Source organism: Petaurus breviceps, unplaced genomic scaffold, assembly GCF_028583685.1.
Source record: "Petaurus breviceps papuanus isolate PSGF00001 unplaced genomic scaffold, PetGlider_PUasm1.0 118, whole genome shotgun sequence".
Taxonomy (NCBI): domain Eukaryota; kingdom Metazoa; phylum Chordata; class Mammalia; order Diprotodontia; family Petauridae; genus Petaurus; species Petaurus breviceps.
In genome coordinates this window covers 12788566-12801884 of record NW_027185616.1, presented here as the reverse complement: position 1 = coordinate 12801884, position 13319 = coordinate 12788566, and the positions used below count along the sequence as shown (strand labels likewise).

At 37.4% G+C, this 13319-nt stretch overlaps 1 protein-coding gene across 8 annotated transcripts in view; it reads left to right on the top strand.

The window, feature by feature from the left end:
* The window catches only part of SNX29 (sorting nexin 29), a 691881-nt gene that overhangs the window by 308124 nt on the left and 370438 nt on the right, over nt 1-13319 (top strand). The gene's annotated exons all lie outside the window — the stretch shown is intronic.

The following is a 13319-nucleotide window of genomic DNA, read 5'->3' as shown; positions in this document are numbered from 1 at the left end:
ACCATGAAAGAAGACCAGATTCAGCCCCTCTCCGATTAAGGTTCTCCTCTCTGCCATACCTGAGGAGCTGTCCAGCCTTTTCTTGTTCAGTCAAGTTTTATGCCTCTTTTCCCAAACTGTTAATTCTCTTTTCAGATCTTTCTTTTTAATTCTTGCTTCTCTTGCTATTTTTTCCCCTGTCACTCTCATTTGGTTTTTAGAATAATTTTTAAAAATTATTTTAGGGGCAGCTAGTTGGTGCAGGAAATAGAGTTCCGATCCTGGAGTCAGGAAGACCTGAGTTCAAATCCTGTCTCAGACACTTGACACTTACTAGCTGCGTGACCTTGGGCAAGTCACTTAACCCCAATTGCCTTGTCTTCCCCCCTGTGTACTTCTGGAGTGTGGGGAGATGTCTGTCCTGATCATCTATATTGTTATGTCCTTCTACTGCTTTTGCCGCTCAGTCTGGAAAGCCTGCAAGTTTTCAGAATGATGTGACCCAAAGGCAATTTCTGGTCTGAACTCTTCAAATTGTTGGCCTGGGTTTCAGTTCTGTCAGCTTGTCCCTGGTTGGGAGTTTCAATAGGATACTGCTGGACTCAGTCATTATTAGCGCACTGGGGAGGCTGTGCAGATTAGAGGGACTGAATCTCAGGTTTTCCTTTGGTCTCAAATTCCTATGCTGGTTATTCCATGGCAGGCTTTCACACTGGACTGGAAGCTAGACCTGAGTCGCTGCTCTGCTACCAGCATCAGGGCCACAGGGGTGTGTTTTGCGTCTCAAAACTCATTCCTTGCAGAGTATACAGCTGCATCTTGTGACAAGGAAACAGTCAAACAAAATGAATCCACACAATGGTCCTGCTACAAAAGCGTCTGTCTTTTTCTGTCTTATTTCTGTATCTTTCGGTAAGGCATTTGATAACATACTTTGCCATAAGTCCTCTGACAACGTAACTCATTACAGTGATCAGAGTTATTAAATCTTTCAGAACTGGTTCAATGTTGCTTTCTTTTTATATTTTTTTCCCCTGGTTCGGCTCATTTCACCCCCCAACAGTTTAAACTACTAGGATTTTCTGAAATTGTCTCTTGTTATTTCTTATGACACAATTGTTTATTATTCCCCAAACCATTGTAGTTCTTCTATTTTCTTTTCTCCTGCCTTTTTCAGTCCTTACTCTCATTTTCTCTGTAAAGCTTTTAAATCTTAGTTTTCCAACAAATTCTGCTCCAGTAACATTGACTTCTTTAGCTAATTCCTTTTTCTTCTTCAAAAATTTTCAAATTGGGGCAGCTAGGTGGCACAGTGAATAGAGCTCCAGTCCTAGAGTCAGGAGGACCTGAGTTCAAATGTGGCCTCAGACACTTAACACTTACTAGCTGTGTGACCTTGGGTGAGTCGTTTAACCCCAATTGCCCTGCCTTTCCCCCTCCAAAAAGTAAAAAAAAAAAGTCTTCAAATTAATTTTGAAAATCTTCAAAAATAATTTGTTTTGTCAGAATTTCATTTTTGATAGCCTTAAATTTCTTTTCAACCAACTTTTCCAAGTCATATCTCGGGCTATGGGTTCCTACCCATCTTTTATTGAATGCTTTGAAATTTTCCCTTATCAAAGCATAGAGAACTTATCAACCAATTCCAGACATTTTCCTTCATTATTTATCATGATTTATAATGCAAGATGGTCACTTTCTTCCAAGGTTTCCATCATATCCGCTACAGTAATTTATATTCTTTACTCTTTAGAATCTGGTCCCTTTGTCAGTACTTCTATCTAGGAAAACATGAAATTGTTGGCAAAGCAAATTAAGAACTTTTGGCCCAGCAAAAAGCTTTGTACAGTGGTGATGTAGAAGCACCTATGAGATCGAACCAAGGAATAATTATTTCAAGCAGATATCAAGATGGTTGAAGTCCTCTAATTTATTGCCTCTGGAAAGCTTTGAGATCTAATTTCAGAATTTAGTATTCATTTGTTCCTTCAGGCTAGACGATACTTATTATTTTTTTATACCTAAATATTCTCAACCATATACCTGTAGTTTATTTCCCATTCAGCAGTGTCTGTATATCTTTAAGATTCTAAATGCTACTATAGATGACATGTTAAAATATGTATGGAAGAAAAATCTTTGTCTTCTCTTTGTATGTCTGTATCTCTGACATATGCATACCATTTAAGTCACTTTATAAATCCTAAACACCCATTTCTGAATTGTTCAGAAAAATTGTTCTTCATGAAATTCAGCAGTTAAGGGAGACATTTGACTTTTAAAAATGTTTTGCTCATCAGTTTTAAGAGCTAATGCTAATAAGGATTTAAGGTTGAATGGTTTTTAAAAGTACGTAGCTTAGTAACTAAATTAGGTTATATATTGTAAAATTATAGAAAATTATGGTATGGTAGAAAGAAAAATGGCCTGAGAGACAGAGGCCTGGTTCAGATTTTGGACCTATCACCAACCAAATGTGACCTTAGATCATTTAGTTTCCATGGTCTTCTGTTTGTTCATCTTTAAGATGAGGGAATTGGACTATATGATTTCTAAGGATCCTTCCTGCCCTACCATTCTATAATTCTATATACTTAAGTGTGTCTGCTATTTTAGAAATGCCCCTCCATATATGATGCTTAGGTGTGTCAAACTATGGTTTTAATAGTTTGATTTTTTTGTGAAATTAGTTTGAAAATTATTATTAGAAAATACCTGTGGGGCAAGGCTGTCTTGCCTTTTTTTGTGTCTCCCATCACTTAACACAGTGCCCGACACATAGTAGGTTTTTAAATAAATGTTTATGCAATCAGTTAATTGAATATTGAAGTTTTTAGAATATTTGCCTTGGCATTATGGGTCATCACAAATAAAGCATTACCAAGCCTACCCTAGAATCAAGTGTAATCTTTGCCACCTTCCACTGCCAAATTCCAATCTTAATCCAATCCCCAGGTGTCAGAATACTTTATCAATAGTATACATTTTGAGTCTTTGTTCTTTCACTTTAGCTGGTAATATTACAAAGAAACATTAGACCTATAAATATTTTATAGAAGCTATTACCTTATAAGGCCATGCTTATATTTTTAATAGCATTGCAAGAAATAGGCAACAAATGATTTGTTCCATGTAGCAGCTTCTATAATAAAAAACAAAATAAAAAGAAAAGTTCCTTTTAAAACTTTTAATATATTTCAATAAGCCCATTGGTTACTCAGTTTCTTGAAGGAGGGAGGTGAGGGGTATTTGACTCCTGAACCCACAGTTTCCATTTGAATCAGTTACTGTAACTCATTCGTTTTAAGAGCATTTCAAGCTTATTAAACACATACACATACAACAAAAACTCCAAATTGCACTTGGTTATTTTTCCTAAGACAGAAGAATACATACTGGATAACAAAAGGATAATGAGATGCGGAAGAAGAGAAAGGCATATCAATAAGTGTACCTGATTCAGGACAGGCTGTTTCTTTGAGTGCCTCTGGCTTAAGCTTGGCCCTGGGATTGCAGCTCTCTGGAGAAGGAAGAGTATGGAGGCCTTTCTGACTGGCCCCCACTGTTCTCTGAAGTGTGGACCTGGATAGAAGGCATCTTTGGCCGTGTAGTAAGAGTGGAGGGCTCTCCTACACAGAGCACTGTGTTTACTTCTAGGAATTCAAATAATTGTTCAAATTTATTAAATAGATTAACTTTTTCTGTAAGATTTTCAGGTGAGATACGATTCAGTGTTTGTATTTTCCTTTTTTTGTTCTGTTTCTCTGAAAGGTATGTTGTACCTTCTTCAGCTGTGGATGGTAGGTTTCTTTCTTTCCTTCCTTCTTTTTAAAAGACGGTATCATCTGAGAGTTGTACTCTTTAGCTAAATCTTAAGCTACAGGTTAGGACACACCTACACAACGTGGCAGTAAGTAGGGGCCAAAATTAAAATAGGCTAAACTTCTTTAGGCCACAGATAGTTTAGTCTAGGCCTGCACAACACACAACCTGGGGGCCACTTGTATTCCGCCAAAAGATTTCAGACGGCCCACGAAAAATGTAAGGTTACCACTGTGCACGTTCCCGCTTGTCACGTGACTTGCAGCAACATTGTCAGTCTGTCTCTAGTCTAGCCTGTTTTGGGCCTGAAGGACTTTAGCCCATTGTTATTGGTCCCTACCTACTGTCCAGTTGTGCAGGTCTGGTCTAGACACTGGAGACAGACTGACAATGGTTGCTTGCTGTGGGTCACATGACAAACAGGAGCAAGTACGCAGTGGCAACCCACCCACCCAGTTACTCACCAGGCACAGTAATGAGTAGTGGAAGGCAGGTTAAGCAGGGCACGGCCCAAGCACTCCTTCCTGTGTTACTTTCTTTTACATCTTCTACGTTTTTCCTGGGCCACCTGAAATCCTTTGGCAGACTGCAAGTGGTCCATGGACTGTATGTTGTGCAGGCCCCAGTTAGGAATCCATGATCAGGAAGGAATTAGCCATTCCTTCCAGTGCTTTTGCAGAACATTCATCTTATAGCCTAGGAGGGATGTTACAGACCATCTGGTCTAACAACCTTCATTTTACTGATGAGGAAAATGAGTCCCAAAGGGGTTAATTGACTTGCCTAAAGGGTCACACAAGTAGTAATTATCAGACTAGAGATTTGAACTCAGATAGTCTCTGACCTCCAGATCCAGGTCCATTCCACTATGACTCTGCGTCTTGTTGTCTAGACAGTTAATTTGTGTCCTCCAGCCCTTTCTCCCTAACTTCCTCTGACTTACAGTGGTCCTTCTGATGAATTACTGTGCTTGCTAATGTTTCCATATTATTCAAATATGCTCCCTTCTCTCTTCTGATACCCTGGTGCAGGACTCATTACTTTATTCTTGGATTATTGCAATAGCCTGCTGGTGGGTCTGCCTGCCTCAAGTCTTTCTCATTCAAATCCATCCTCCATTCAGTTGCCAAAGTGATTTTTTTAAAGTGTAGATCCAATAAAGTCTTCTTCCTGCTCAGTAAAATCCAGTCACTCCCAATCGCTTCCAGGACAAAGTCCTTGGTTTAGCATTTAAAACCTTTCATAAACTATGTCCCCTTCCCTGCAAATCACCCCCCCCCCCCTTCCCCACACACACACCTTAAGACTTCTTACACCTTACTGCCCTCTACACACTCTTCAGTCTATTGATTCTGGCCTCTTTGTTGTTCCTCCAAGGCACTTCGTAAAGACGCCAGGTTTTTTCACTGGCTTTCCCTGGCATTCCTGAAATGTTCTTCCTCCTCATCTTTAACTCCTGGCTCCCCTAGGTTGCTTCATGTCCCAACTGAAGTCAGTGTTGTACAGGAAACCTGTTCCAACCCTTCTTAATTCTAGTGCCTTCCTTCTGTTAATTATTTCCTATTCATTCTGTACATAACTTGTTTGCACATTTCCATTTACTTGTTGTCTTCCCCATTAGATTGTGAACTCCCTGAGAGCAGGGACTTCCCTTTGACTCTTTTTATATCCTCAGCCCTTAGCACAGTGCCTGGCACATAGGAGGCATTTAATTAATGCTTATTTACTAATTGACATTTCTGGGGTTTATTCATATATCCAAGCAGCCTAACTTTAGTGTATGTAGCCTTAGCAGCCTAAGACTAAATCTAAGCACTTTTTAGATTATAGTCTCAATATATCAAGTGAGATAATATTCGTAAAAAGCACTGAGCATCATGCCTGACATAGAGTTTGTTGGTTGCTGTCCTTCATTCTTGAAGAGGGTCAAAATGACATCATTATGTTGGGAGCAAGAGATACTGTGTCCAACTGTGGCTGATCAGATCAGTATGAACTGAGAAGGCTCTATGACAGGTTGGGCACAAATAGTCCATAGAACATTTGGAGTGGAGATGTCGCTAAATTTGCACATCTCACATCTCTTTTGAGCTGCTGCAATTCTGCTTCTTTCATAGGGCACAGCACCTTCTTTGATGTGGGCATGCCATGCTGGCCGGTCCTGTGCCAGAGTTTCTCCTGTCTTACAGTTGATTCTCTGAAGTGTTCTTCAAGGAGACCTTGAAAGTGTCCTTATATTATTTCTTCTACTTTTTTTTTTTTTGCCTTTTTTGGAGGGCAATTGGGGTTAAGTAACTTGCCCAAGGTTACACGGCTAGTATTTTTGTGTGGGTGTTAAGTGTCTCTGGAAGCGAACTCGGGTCCTCCTGACTCCAGGGGCTTTTACTCACTGTGCCACCTAGCCGCCCCTATATTACTTCTTCTGACCTTCATATGAGTGTTTGCCTTGTGTAAGTTCTCCATTAAAATAGTCTTTTAGGCAAACAATACATTTAATTGCTGTCTGCATCAGGATTTGAATGCTTGGCAATTTAGCTCAAGAAAGGATTTCAGTGTTTGATACTTTATCTTACCAGGTGATCTTTAGAATCTTTCTAAAACAATTCAAATGGAAGCATTTCAGTTTCCTAATGTGATGCTGTTACTGTTGAGGTTTCACAGTCATGCAACAAGGAGATCAGCACAGTTAGTTACTCTAATACTTTTTCTCTCCCACACTTTCCTTTGGAGCCTCACAAACACTGAGCTAGCTCTGGAATCAACCTCATCATCTATGTGTATACCCTAAAAAGTATACTACCAAGGTAACTTATCCACAGCATTCACAAGCTCTCCATTTGCTGTAACTGATGGTTCCAAGTATGGATGTTGTGGTGCTGGGTGGTAGAGAATCTCTGTTTTCTTGGTGTTAATTGTTAGGTCAAAATTAGCACAAGAAACAGAGAATTGATCTATACTTTGTTGCATCTCAGCACAATCATTTACAAACAAAAAGCTGTGCACCAACCCTCCCTCAACCTTAGTTTTGGCCAGGAGTGGGCAATCTGTGCCCTTGAAGGCCACATGTGGCCCTCTAGGTCCTTAGGTATAGCCCTTTGACTGAATCCAAACTTCACAAAACACATTTCAGTGAGGTAGCTGACCCTGATGCCATTTTTATCCTCATTGAAGGCATCTGACTACGTTGCTGAAAACATCATGCTTAAAAAGCAAGGGAGGAAGCATATAGTCCTGCTTCATTCCATTGGTGACTAGGAAATTGTGAGAGCATCCTCTGTTATTCAGAACTCATGCAAGCATACCGTTGTAAAATTAACACATGGTAGAACTGTTATATAGTAGGCTCTATATAAACATTAGCTATTATTATTCTCATCTTGCGACGTTATGATATGGTTTTATCGCTTAGCCCTAACTGCCCATGATGCATTATTTTACCTAATTATTTATGACTTAATTTATTATTTATTATGAAGCAGTATCTTACCTAAATTTGTGATTTCCTACAGCTAGTTATTGAGTTTAGGTAATCTATGATTGTTTTGTGGTCTTCAGAAGATGTGCTGATTTAGGGATATGTATTCACTGACATTTTCAGCAGAGGTTGAGTTTGGTGTTTTCTTTTAAAGATTTGAGGCTTTCTTTGAACTGAAATTGTTCCTCTTTTAAACGTTACATATGCCAGAATTTGGAGCTTTGGACAGTTTTACTGCGGTTGTAGTCTCATTTATTTCAGGGTAAATTTAATAGTTAAATAGTATTATTTTACCATTAAATTCTGGTTAAATAGTTATGTAAAAAGAATAAATTCATCATTTCTTCATCCACTTTGGGGTGTGTTTGAGTATCAAGTTCCCCCCCTTCTTAATTAATTCTGAGCCATTTAGTTGTTTTGTGAGATGCTGCACGTGATGATTACCTGTCAGGTGATTGTCTGATAGCATCCACATCTGAAACGTAAAAAAAGAAAGAAAGAAAGAATAATGCTTTGATCTGGATGCTGCCATATAAGAGCAGATGCAAAGAATAAAATAAAAGCTGTTCAGTTCTTTCCTAGTATCCCTCCCTGGTTCTTTTCCTACCATATATGACAATGGATTTTGATTAATATGGCTTGTGCTCAGAGCAGCTGAATTACAATTGAAGCTTTGTTTCCCCCTCTGTCAAATGTATACTAGGGCTATGGGGCTGTCTTTCTACTTACTGTAGACTTTCTGAGAAATGGTAATTGCATCTTTAATTCCAGCTCTTCCCACTAACTTGAGAACTTTCCTTTGCCAACTTTTCCCTGTCTTCCTTGGTTTTGTTGTTTGAAAAACAACCCTTTGTTACTTCCTCTGTGACTGATTTCTCTCCATCAGCTTTCTTGCTTTCAGTGGCTTCTGTTGATGAAGGTAAAAACCAACTCAAGATCCGGTGAAGCAAAAGGCTGAATATACCCCATTTCCTCAGGCCTACTGGCTGTGACTCACACCTTCCATTTCCAGTACATGAATACCAAGCTCTGCTAGGGCAAACTGTCAGCCTTTCACTTATTGTGACAAGTACTTTTGAAAACTATTTTTTAAATAAAACCTTTTAAAAGTCCCAATTCACAAACATCCCCACCTAATACAAGTTTTGCCCTGCTCTGGTTGAAAAATGGTATCTGTTCGCCTGGGACTATCTAAGTTGGTGCATGGTTAAGTTTCCTGTAGGAAGCTTAAAACTGAAATTTTAATAATATAAGTTTATATATGGCAAGGAAGCCCTACAAAAACTTTCAGGCTTTTTCTCCACAAAGACCATTTTTTACATCCAATTCTTTCATTTCCAGAAGACTGAGATTAATGCTACTGAAAATGAGTCTTTTAAATTCAGCTCTTCCATAAGTGAAATGTGTTATTCAGTAAGAGCACATTTTTTTTTCTATATAGTTTGTAGAAATTATTTTCTCTTTGTGGAGAAAACTGGATTTAAATGCTAAAATATTGCTTTTTTGTCTTCTTGAAATATCTTTTCTGCATTCAATGGTAAAGGCTTTTAAAATTAATGGGAAAAATGTATTTCCCCCTTTCTCTTTGGCTCAGGAGGAGAGAAGATAATCAATTTAGCAGTAAATGGCTTGCCAGCTATTTTTTACAGTGTCTGAAGTATGAATTTCCTTGTTGGTATAAATTTTGAAGCAAAGCATTGTGGTCAATTTGGTTGAAAGTTTATAAAAACCAAACAAATCAAATTGACATTTGTTACTTCATAATGTTTATAGATAGAAGTAGATTTAGAGATAATCTAGTCCAATCCTCATTTTATAGATGAAGAAACTGGGACCCCGAGAATTGAAAAATTTGATTTTCCCAATGTCACCCAAAGGGTAGATAGCAGAACCTTGTATATTCAAACTCAGTTTTTTTTGATGCTTAATCTGTTGCTTAAGTTTTGAACCACATCAAGACATAGGAAAAGACTAAAGAATTTTTAATTTTAGTGTTTGCCTATTCATAATGATCTCCCTTCTTGTTTCTGACAAAAAAGCCACCTAAAAAAACAAGAACATTGCCAAGCAAAACTTTTATCCATGGCTTTTTCCTCACCGCTTCCTCTGACTCTTATAATTTCTTTCTTCATCATCTTAGACAGTTGTTTTTCCCTTGTCTACCATCCATAGCTGTGTTTCCTAGCTCTAGCCATGCCAGCTCCCACCAGCAGCCTTCAGAGATTTTTGTTGTTCACTGCTTTCAGATGTATTTCCCAGATCCTTTAATCTGCTGCTGTTACTGTTGCAGCTCCTACTGATACTTTGCCCTTGAATGCTTTCAGCATTTTTTTCAGAGCTCAAACCATTTTATGTACATCATGTCCTATATACTTGCTTGAACCTAAGATTTTCTTCTTGCCTTAAACATTTCTGTTATCAGTCTCTACTACCAAAAGCATAAATTTTCTATAGTATTTAGGGCACTTGTTAAGCAGGTGAAATATTGACTTCTTTTGAGAGTAAATGTTAAGGTATCTTTACCTCAGGGTATAGGTATAGATCATCAATAGTGAAATACAATATTTATTTAGAAGCATAGTATAGAATAATTCTAACAGAGACAATAAGCTAATGGACTTATACATCAATAACTTAGTTGTTAGAATTGATAATATTAGTGAATCAAAATTTGACATTTTTCTTTAATATTTAGATCACAGGTAGGCTATATAGAGAACTAGCATGGTTAAAAACAAAACAGGCTCAACTGTTAAAAGCATCATCATTTCTACAAATTTTTCATCACTGACTCTCATTTTTAGTTTGTCATTTACGTTAGTGTGTGATGATCTCACGGAACTGTTAACTGTAAGAGATGTTTTTAAAGCTTTTGTGCAGTCTATTTCCAGTGTGAATGTATTTTAAAAGAAATATCATTGAAATAATTTCCCCCAAATACATAATTTCCTAAAAGTACTCAAGCTATCTTCTGGGCTGACCAAACTTCTGCCAGCATTAATGTGCCCATTAAAGGTGGTTAGTGAAATCATATTGATCATTTTATTACTATATCATCTATAGTATAAGATAGAAAATTTGAGTCACTTTTGCTATCCATTGTAATAAAAATTGACATTTTAAAAGCACCTTAATATTGATAAAATGCTTTAAAAACATTTTCTGATTTGATCCTCAAAGATTTTGAGATTTTATCCTACATTTGATATTATTTTTTATGATTATCTTATCTGAGACTATTTAATACAATGTGGTAGGGAAAAGATTCTAAAGAGACATGCTTGAACCCTAAGTGCTTTGCCCAAAGCGCTCCTATTGACTAAATGTTTAACTGAGGGAAAATATAAGTGTTGGGTTCTACTCTGCTCCCACAATTAAGGTAACTACAAGGTCTTAAGTGTAACTTTTGACACATATGAAAAGGTGTTAGATGTTTGAACACAATGATTTGTGCATGAGCTGGTGAACTGCGCTTTCCTCCTCTTTATAAAATGGGATTAACAATGTTTGTCACAATTAGCTCAGAGGGCTATGAGGAAGACCAAATGAATAATCTTTTTTTTTTTCTTTTTGGAGGGCAATTGGGGTTAAGTAACTTGCCCAAGGTCACACAGCTAGTTTTTGTTGTTTTAGTTTGTGTGTGTGTGTGTGTGTGTGTGTGTGTGTCTGAGGTCGGATCTGAACTCAGGTCCTTTTGACTCCGGGGAGGCGCTCTATTCATTGCACCACCTAGCCACCACCAAATGAAATAATCTCATAAAATGTTTTAAAAATTTAAAATGCTGCATAAATGTTAGACATTATTACAGATTTCCTTCTTTTTTTTTCTCTTACTGTGGTTCCACTGTTGATTCTTGCTCACCGTTCCCACCCTTGCCCTTTATCTTAGTATATTTGGTTGCTTATTTCTTGCCTGTTATGAATAAGGGGGAAATGCAAAAAGAAAAAAATGGAAGAAAAGAAAAATAGGAGGTCTTTAGTCCTACCTTAGTTCCATATGTGATGAAACTGGGGGAATGTCAATTTAAGTTTGGTTATCGTCTTAGGAAGATATCTCTTCTGTAACAGAATAATTGGGGAAAAATATTCCTTGGGGTTTATTATCAGAGAGTTTGGCAGTTAAAAAAAATGTCTAAAGCAAAAAGACCCAAACTTGCTGCCCTGAGTATTGAATGATTCCCTTATGACAGGATGCCAACTCAATTTTGTGATATTAATTTGAACTTAATAAAGGCAAGGTGAACAAGAGAGGCACTGGCTCCAGTGGCAAGTCTTCATGTGCTCTATTTTTATGATAAAGGAAATTTATGAAACACTCAATATAAGTTGAGATATATGGTCTGATGATAGAGAAAGGTTCTTTAATGCTATAATCAGTTAAAACAAAAACCGCAGCCTTTCTCTGAGAATTCTATATGTTTGTACATATAGAAACTCAATGAAATTCGAATGAAATTCATAAACATTTCCTCTCTGATTTCTGTCAGAATATAGAATTGTGTTCAGCCTTTAGCTACTTTTCCTGGGATATTGAGATAGTTGTCAGTGTTCTGGGACTGAGTTGGGAATAATTCCAATAGCAATATAATGAAAAACATATTGGGCTGACAGTCAAATGATTTGAATTTGAAACCTTGAATTTGAAACCTTGCCTTGCCACTTGTCAGACACATGACTTATCCTCTCTGAACCTGTTTCCCCATTTGCAAAATGGGGATGATCTCTTCATTGCCATTTATCACAGGGTGGTTATTATGGGGATCAAATGAGATAATGTATATAAAGCACTATGTAAACTTTGAAGTGCTCTGTGTGTGTATGTATGTATGAAATATTATCAGTAATAACCTGAATTGCTGTTGTTTTTTGGTGTCGGGAACTCAGAGAAAACTTTTGACTTAGTAAGATAATTGATAGACTATTATGCTCTGGAGGATTCAAGGTTCAAATCCTGACCCTTATTGCTGAGTTCTTGGCAGTAAGAAGATATGAAACAAATGAGCCCAGCAGGAAATAATGTGTTCTGTAGAAGGAAGATGGAGGGGAGAGCAGATTAATAGCCAATATACCTATTAAATACTTTTGGATGGAAACTGAATAGAATAATGCTAGAATAGAAGAATACTGCTGGACCTCTGTAATGTGACCAAAAGTTTAATCTATTTATATATAATAAGGAGGCATTAGTGCATAATTCAGTTATTCAGTTTTAAAGGGGGAAAAAGGCTTTTAAGTATAAGCAGCAAATACACATTTATCCAGAATGGTTGGAGACTGAGGTGTTCTATTTTATGGAACATTCATGGGTTGCCATTAAAAAAAAAAAGATTGATATTGGAATGAAATTAGCATGAAACCTTATTTACTATCCTTTTTTTCTATTTTGGATTCAGAAGTCATTTCAGGGGCTTGTATTATCTCTTGGTTATCATTACAAACATTGTATTTTGTTGGAGAGGCCATGTGGTATATGACTGGTTCTGGAGACAGAAGACCTGGATTTACTGAACCAGACCAGTTCTGATACAGTTTTTATTACCTTATGACCTTAGGCAAGTCACTTACCTGTAAAATTGAAAAGATTAAATTAGTTGATCTCTCAGGACCCTTCTATTTGTAAATCGTATTCTCCCTGTGTGGTACTGAGAATTAATTTTGGAACTTGAGCTTCCTGATTGGGTTTTAGATAAATGATTAGATTTAGTTAGCACAAAGTATATAAGTAGGTATTCAGATCAGATCTTATGACTATAAGTAATAGGGAAGGGAAGCAACATAGTATAGTGGAAGAGATTTGGTTTTTAGACTCTGTTCTATCATTTTTTAAAAATTATTTTTTTGCTTTTTTGGAGAGGGGGAGGCAGGGCAATTGGGATTAAGTGACTTGCCCAAGGTCACACAGCTAGTAAGTGTTAAGGTCTGAGGCCAGATTTTGAGCTCAGGTCCTCCCCACTCCAGGACCAGTGCTCTACTCACTGTGTCACCTAGCTGCCCCTTCTGTTCTATCATTAGCTAGCTAGCTGTATGATCAGAGGAAAGACAG